Source organism: Helicoverpa armigera, chromosome 23 (assembly GCF_030705265.1).
Source record: "Helicoverpa armigera isolate CAAS_96S chromosome 23, ASM3070526v1, whole genome shotgun sequence".
NCBI classification, from domain to species: Eukaryota; Metazoa; Arthropoda; class Insecta; order Lepidoptera; family Noctuidae; genus Helicoverpa; species Helicoverpa armigera.
In genome coordinates, this window is record NC_087142.1 from 5,927,656 (window position 1) to 5,935,558 (window position 7,903).

The following is a 7,903-nucleotide window of genomic DNA, read 5'->3' on the forward strand; positions in this document are numbered from 1 at the left end:
AATAGCTCGAAGGTTTTTAGCTAGTCTATTTAGTTCTTAAAGACATGTCGTCTGGATTTATCAAATTAGGAGCCTCTTGCCGAACCAAAGAAAACTAGTTACTTACAGAACCTAGATAAAACTTAGGCTATGCTATAACCACTATAAGACCATTTTGCAGAATCTATGTATTAAGTTCTATAAATAATTAATACTCAGTAGCTCGACATTTAAGGTCAAATTAAAGATATTATAAGGATATTAGGAATCTCATAAAAATTATCAACATAACTATGACATAACCTCCCATAACATCACATACCACCTCCCACTACCACATACCACTCTGCACTGCATACCTACTGTGCGCGCGCGCAGACAGCCCTACACTTACGCATTAGACGCGCGCGCACGTGACTGCGAGGTCGACGCTTCCTACCGGCGATAGTGTAAACAATGAGGCCGACCAACTCACTGGCTGCAGTGCATTTAATACTGGCTAGATTACACTCAATTGATGAAGACTTCATATGGCTTTACCTACTTGGATAAGAGAAATGTGTGTAAACTAAGTAGGTAAAGGTAAATGAGAGGGCATTTTACATTGTTTATGAAAAATATGGTTTATTTTTGGTATCGATGGATGGCTATGAAACAATCTTTTTGTTTTGTTTTTTCTTGTATGTTAAACGTGATTAGCAAAAAAAAATGGCATGGCCAGTATCAAAATATTACAACTAAATAGCCTAAACTACTTGGTGATATAGCAGCTTCCCAACAGTGAAGGAATTCTTAAGATCGGTTCCGCAGTTTCAGAGCTTTTTAGGTAAAATGCAGCGACAAAAATATTCGTCCATATTTTATTAGCACAACTATATGTAGAAAACTTGTGCAATTTAAAGCCAATTAGATACGATAAGGATCTATACAATTTGCTGCTACAATAATTAGCATTTTCATAACATAAATACGGGAGATTAAAACGACTGTTTATTCAATAAGGAGGTCAAGCGTTTGCCGATCAAATATTCATAGTAACATTCACGTGATTGAGGATCGCTTTGAATAAATAAGGTTATTTTATTGACTTTGTGATGGTCAAATGTGTGAGAACTTTGATTATTGGACTAGGGTCAAGTTTGAGTTTTCTATTTTCGTCACTAGAAGAATGGTTCCTTTTGCTATAATTATATATATTTGCTAGGGTCGAAAGATTAGAATGTTATCTTTCGATTAATATGCCAAATAAAATACCGCAACCGGCACCGGATATTGACTGTTGTATACAGTAAGTCACTTTTCTTATAAAACAAGAACAAAAACTCTATAAACAATGAAATAATATGTTCAATAACTATAATTTATTCTAGACCCCTACAGACGAATTTTATCTTTGATTCTATTCATGTCTGAATTTTAAAGGTCATCCTTATTTCCTACGTTGTAAAGTTGCAATAATATTTTTAGATAATATTCCGCACTGTCTCTACTTATACGACAAATATCAATCACGGCCGCCTAAAAAGGTAACTTACCAATTCGAAACCAATAAAGATTCTATCGATAAAAAGTACAGACTCCCACAAACGCACCAAGCAACATCCAAATAAAATTCTCAATACCCAAACATCATTAACTAAGTACACACGATTGAAAACAAATGCGTCCCAACGTGAGGTGTCACCGAATCCGTGCTGACGGTAACATTGTTATCATAAAGTTGAGCCAAACATGTGACCTGCGCCTGCGCACGTGGCCAACTGTCTGACATAATAAACTCATTGACACTAGAGCTGTGACGTCATCGCTGGTGAAGTGTGGCGTTCATTAGGTAGGTATGGTAGTTTGAGGAATTTTGTTCAGGTTTAGTGGTGAAGGATGGTTGTAGAGTTCGATAGATATCGAGATACAATGTATCTTCAAAATATATGTTCGTTATTAGCTATTTATTGCTATTGTGGGCACTCGGTAACCTAACTATTCCTGAGAATGTCAAAAATGACAACAATGTCTGACAAAAAGTTGATAGTAGAAAAAATATGCTTTAAATCACTTCAAATAATTCAACAATAATTTTGGCATAAACAACTCATAATTCTGTAAACTACATGGCGATTTAATATCAGAAAGAATTTATCCAGTACCTCAGAAAAATACCTATAAAATCCTACATCACATACAACAGGTACATAAAATAGACAAAATACATACATAGATACCTTAATATATTTATTTATTCCTTTATTTCAGGCAACTAAGGCCCATAAAAATACAATACAAAAATAAAAATACTTATAAACTAATACATATGCAATACAAATACACATACAAATAACAATAAATAATACTACAATATTTAACTTAACTTACTATACATACATACAAAATAACAAAGTAAATAACAACTACTGCACACGAATCATCGGACATTAGACTAACTTCCTCTAAAAAATTGCAAGCGGAAATATCAGTATTGACTAGACAATTAGTCTGCATGCGTCATACATTCTTCAGATATTGATCAGTTCTTGAAACGAGTATGTGTTTCACATACCAAGCGCTTCGAGGAAAACTTATCAATTTCCAACAAAGGAAAACTGTTTTGTAGCTGTTCTTAAAATTTAGATGGTACGATTTTCTTGCGGTTTGCTTTAAGAAGTAAGTAGAGTAATTCATAGGGTATAAAAGTTTCAAACCATTTCTTAGATGTGTAAGCGGTTTCAGCAAGTTCCTGGGGCACTTTTCGCGTCGATGCTCAAAGTCGACGTATAACCAAGTTTCGACAAAATCCGTGTATTCGTTAAAGCGTGATTGAAGAATAAACATAGTAGCCCCCAAACTTTCACACTTATTTTTTATATTAGTAGGATCGTGAAGAACAAAATGACCTCCGTAGGTAGGATGCAAGCATAAGGAACAATGTGTCAAAAAGTCGCCCCTTAAACAAGATGCACGTCATTATAATTTTTCCACAAATGTGCTACATAGATTAGCGAGAACATTGACGTAGATGCTGAAATGTTGACTGAAATGTTTTGATACACCTACAATTGGTGCCGGTCATTGAACTTGAGCTTTGTAACTCAGACTTGATCGTCGGGATTTGTCTAGACATGAGTTTGATTATCAACACTTTTTTGCGGTTTCAGTTTTCATATTATCAATCATGTGATGTGGGTAGGTAACGATATATTTCTGAAACTAATTAAACTATTACAACGAATCCTATCCTATCCCAATTGCATGTAGGTGAGGAGGTACCTACTAGGTGTAGCTATACTTTTTGGTTATACGTTTAAGTTGTTCGCGCGAGTTGGAAGTATGTTGAAGGTGCTAGTACTTACTTGGATTTTCTTCACGTATGACTAATTCATATAATTAGATAGGACATGAATACATATTCATATAGTTGAATTCAACGTGAGTGTAAACAAACATGTTTACAATGTCAACAGTCTTTGTGGTTGTTATAATTTTATTTCGTGAATCCGAAGTACGAATCAGTAAGTAGAGGTAAGTATGCGTCACGTGAAATAAGGTCAAACATACCTACATAAATCGACCTTCCAAAAAGGTAGATTATCTTAAAAACATGAGCTGGCTGTTGTATAAAATTAAAAATGCAACGTGACTTTTTTGAATTTCGAATTTAAGTTGTATGAATCATTTATTGACAAAATCTCATTATAAATATGATAATGTAAAAAACTGCATATTCAAATAATATTATTAGAAAATACGCTGTATATAAATTATAGAAAGAAATATTAGAAGACAACCTATTGTGTTTTTTTTTAATATTCTGGCAATTTTGCGTAAAAATACGCAAAATATTCGCATCATCTCAAGAATTGATATTATCGAAGCTAAATTGATGCCCTGTTTCGCGATATTAAAATATATTATTTTGTTTTGCTTGCTGCCAATGAACTCACCGAGCACGTTGCAGTAATGATAACAACTATCATAATAATATTATTTGTGAAAATTACTGTGCATTATTAATCGTTACTTTAACTAAGCTAACACATAAGTGTACAGCTATAAAGCTATAGAGGAAATAGCTCGGACCTCCTCGGACCTCCTCGGATGTAGGAAAATAGATCAAGTAAGTAAAAGCCCTGGTCGTTTCATGGTGTGGTCATGTCCCTATATTCATTTATAAAAAAGTCAAAGGCCTTCTCATACGGAAAAAGAATAAACATTAATTTTAGCGCTTGCTCTGACTGTCAAGACTGTCAAGTCCAAGTTTTCTCACGTTGTTTTTCCTGTCCCTTGTCAATAGGATAACTTGATGTGCTTGGAAACTGCAAAAACTTACATTAGTTGGCTACGGTTTTGCATACGAACTTATCTTCTTTGATATAAAACCGGATATAAAAAAGAAACCAAAGCTATAACAATAAAAATAAGATATTTCAACAATGCACGCGTGACGTATTAGCGAAGACAATAAGTTAGTAGCTATGCGGTGCGCGCGCGCACGTGACGACTCACGTGGTCATTGTTTCCAGCCAGTGTTTAACTTTCACTTCACTGTTATACTCGGCTTTTTGTCATTGTCTATAAGTAACTGTACTTGTGATTGTTATAGTCTATGGTACTTATATGAGTAATATTATTATGGTACATAGCTATTCTTATATCCATTGCCCATAGATAAATAATATAATCATATTGAATTTCCCGTTTTAAATGCATTAACGCCGCCGCGATTGTGAAAGCTTTAACCCGTCGGAAATGCAGCTAGTCTTTCCCAATTCCTTGTTAGATTGTTTTTAAAACTGTAGACAATCGAGACTTAAGTAGTATAAAAGCAGTAAATATGTAAGAGCTGAAAGAAAATCTTGTAAGGCTCTAGAATGCAACGGAATGACAAAACTTTAGTGAAAAATGACAAAAACAAGTTGCTGATATACCTATAATTTTCCTTTCATTAGTTAACATCATTTAAATACTGAAGTAAGTTGTTCCACTGGTATCAATCTATTAAATCTCAAGAGAATTGACACGTGATTGTTACCTAGCCTGCTGCCTAACATTAGCATTCACGTGCTTTTCATATAATTACTGTATTGTTGCTAGGAGATCAAGGACTTGGCGATTGAAGGGTTCTTCCTCACTTGTTTCATCATGAAAAAATATAGTAAAGATGTTGACTGCTGAGCAGGTCTCCAGTTCTCTATCCATGTGCCTGAGTCTAAGCTCTCAATAAGTAAGATGCTTTACCATTAGTGAAATGAAATGAAATGATATATTAGAACCAGCTATTTAATTTTCTGACTAAGCGACAAAAGGATTAAAATACCTATCTTCAACTTGTCCCCTATAATTTTCCATCACGATTTTACCGACTTTTATAGTTTCTTGCATAACGTTGTCACGTTTCTTCACCTTCAGTAAGATATGTTGAAGATGGACGTAAAAATCTTTCATAACTAGCATGTTGACATTCCACTTGCATATTTTTGCAATATTCAACGTTTCAACGCATTTCTTTCCACATCGGGTTGACGAGATGTTTTGAAAATATCTCTTAGATCGGGCTTGTAAATCAGTATGGAGATGAATGATAGTGCACTTTATTACGATTAGGTATCCGGTCAGTATCATACCGACTATAAGTCTGATTGAATTAACAATTGCCTCCAAAATCAACTGTCAGCTATTTATGGGGTCAACTATGGGCCAACACTTTAGTCTGCAGTGTGATAGGTTAAAATAACAGTTTCCTGCATTTAAGCAATCAATGGTGCATAGAACCTTTTTCGCGCGTTTCTTTGTACGCAGCTCGTATTTGCAAAGGCCGGTTAGATTGATAATTCCCGCCACGTGATATAGAATCAAACGGAATGCTAATTTAGGCCAAGTACATATCTTGCTATTATTCAATATCAGCATCACCCGTGTCTTCGAACGTGACTTGCGAATAGTTATGATATTTGGCGTGAAAAGGCTTGCTCATACACCGTGTAAGGTATGTATATGCCAATAAAGAAGAGTATTTTTTAATACAGATAATGTGTTTTAGAGAAAGTACTCTTAAGTCCATTTGGAGAAGTTGGTCCAATTGTTTTTCAAAATGATGTAAACACCGAGTGTAATTATGTCCCAATTTACTATATCTATATATCAGGCTGCTTGGGATCGTTTGGAAAAGCTACTGCTACTAGAGCTTCAGCATTGACAAACATGGGTTTTAGTCAGTAAAAGCCTCATACTCTTGCTGCACAAACAGCCAGGGGTTTAAGAGAATGGTCTTCTGAAAAAAGGCTTATCAAAAGAATAAATCATTAAATAGTAGCTCTTATTCGTCAATTTAAATTATCTTCAAAATAAAGTAAAACTAATTTAAATAGATTTGTAAAGGAATCACGTTTATTTTTAAAACAAAAACATTGTTTGTGATAAGATAACGCTGGGTGAGAAACATTTGTTATTATTTGCGTTGTTTCAAAGTTGACTTTGTTCAGCAAATAAGGAAAATATGACACTGAAGTATTTTCTCACCGTTTGTAGATTAGTAGGTACATACTTCTTTCTATAAAACTAGTTCGAGACTTAAACATGTGATAGTTATTAATTAATTTACAAGATAGACAGTAATCACAGTGGTCATTTGTGTCACACCAAAGAGCATTAATGTGTCAGCCTATTGCCGTTCCTCGTAGGACATGGCCCTCGATCAAATAGTGCCAACCTAATAATAAATTCCATAGGCCTACTTCAGGTTTTTGGAGACCTTATAGTGGCAGATTAAGCAAGCTCGAGGTGTGTGGCAAGAATAGCTTAGATACGCAGGCACTCTCAAGATCTTGGTCTTCGTAGGGCCAAGCAGTAGCAGTTGCTACTCAAAGTAAAGTCTTATACCACACTGCCCAGCATAGCGGAGAGCAACGAACTGTCAGAAACTTATTAAATTCTAACGATCAGAACTGTTTTAATTGCTTTCTATGCATGCACCAGAGGTGTAGAAACTCTTGTACAATATCAGGCAGTATTGCTCCTTGGTGTACACAAACCCTTACTACAAAATAACAAAATAATAGCGAGCCAGCACGCGCCCGCGCACACATCATATTCACCCACGTGCGATACTCGCAGCTATTGTACGCAATGTGACTCCACCGTCGCAAGCGCAGCCAGTTTGAATACAGTAGACACGTGGTTTCATGTTGGTATTAACTTCTTTTATATTCAGCACATTGTGCAGTTAAAGGTTTGACCTTTGAAGGACTTTTTTATTTGATTTGTTTACTACTAGACTGGGTATTTTGTCAAAGAGGAGGTTTATACAAATAAGGTTTATACATATATCAAAGATTTCAGTCAGAATAACTGTGCGTAGATTTGTACCAAGTACGGTATAGTCCTATACAGGGCTATCAAGTAAATGAGATAATATGTAGGTATACTTAGTCCGTTCACCCCGTAAACTCGTCTTTTACTGTAAAAGCTTTTCACGGTAAGTATAGTAGATGCTTATGAATGCATATTTACCTTCATAGACGACACAGTAAAAAAACAATTAAAGTAAGAAGATAACGTTAAATTTTTAACATCAGTATCGATTGAATTATTGCACAGTTAATAAAAAATACATTACATCAGATTAATATTTTCCTTAGATTATGCATCATGCGTTATTTCCCCGCATACAAATCTACTGCTACAATTAATGGAAATCGGTCCATTAAAAATTTAAATAATTACAGAGATTTTCCAACATACTACTAATAATAATCAAAAGACGGAAAATCTCAGGACGTAGGTACTAAACAGCGTGTTAGATAGCCCATATTATTCGTAGTTCGTAGTCATATAAAGGTAGATAGTCTGTCGATTATCGAGTGGAGCATGAAGTAGATTGTCGCTTTAACGAATGTTTTAAAAAAACGAAGGGAAAGTCATTTCTGTCACGACT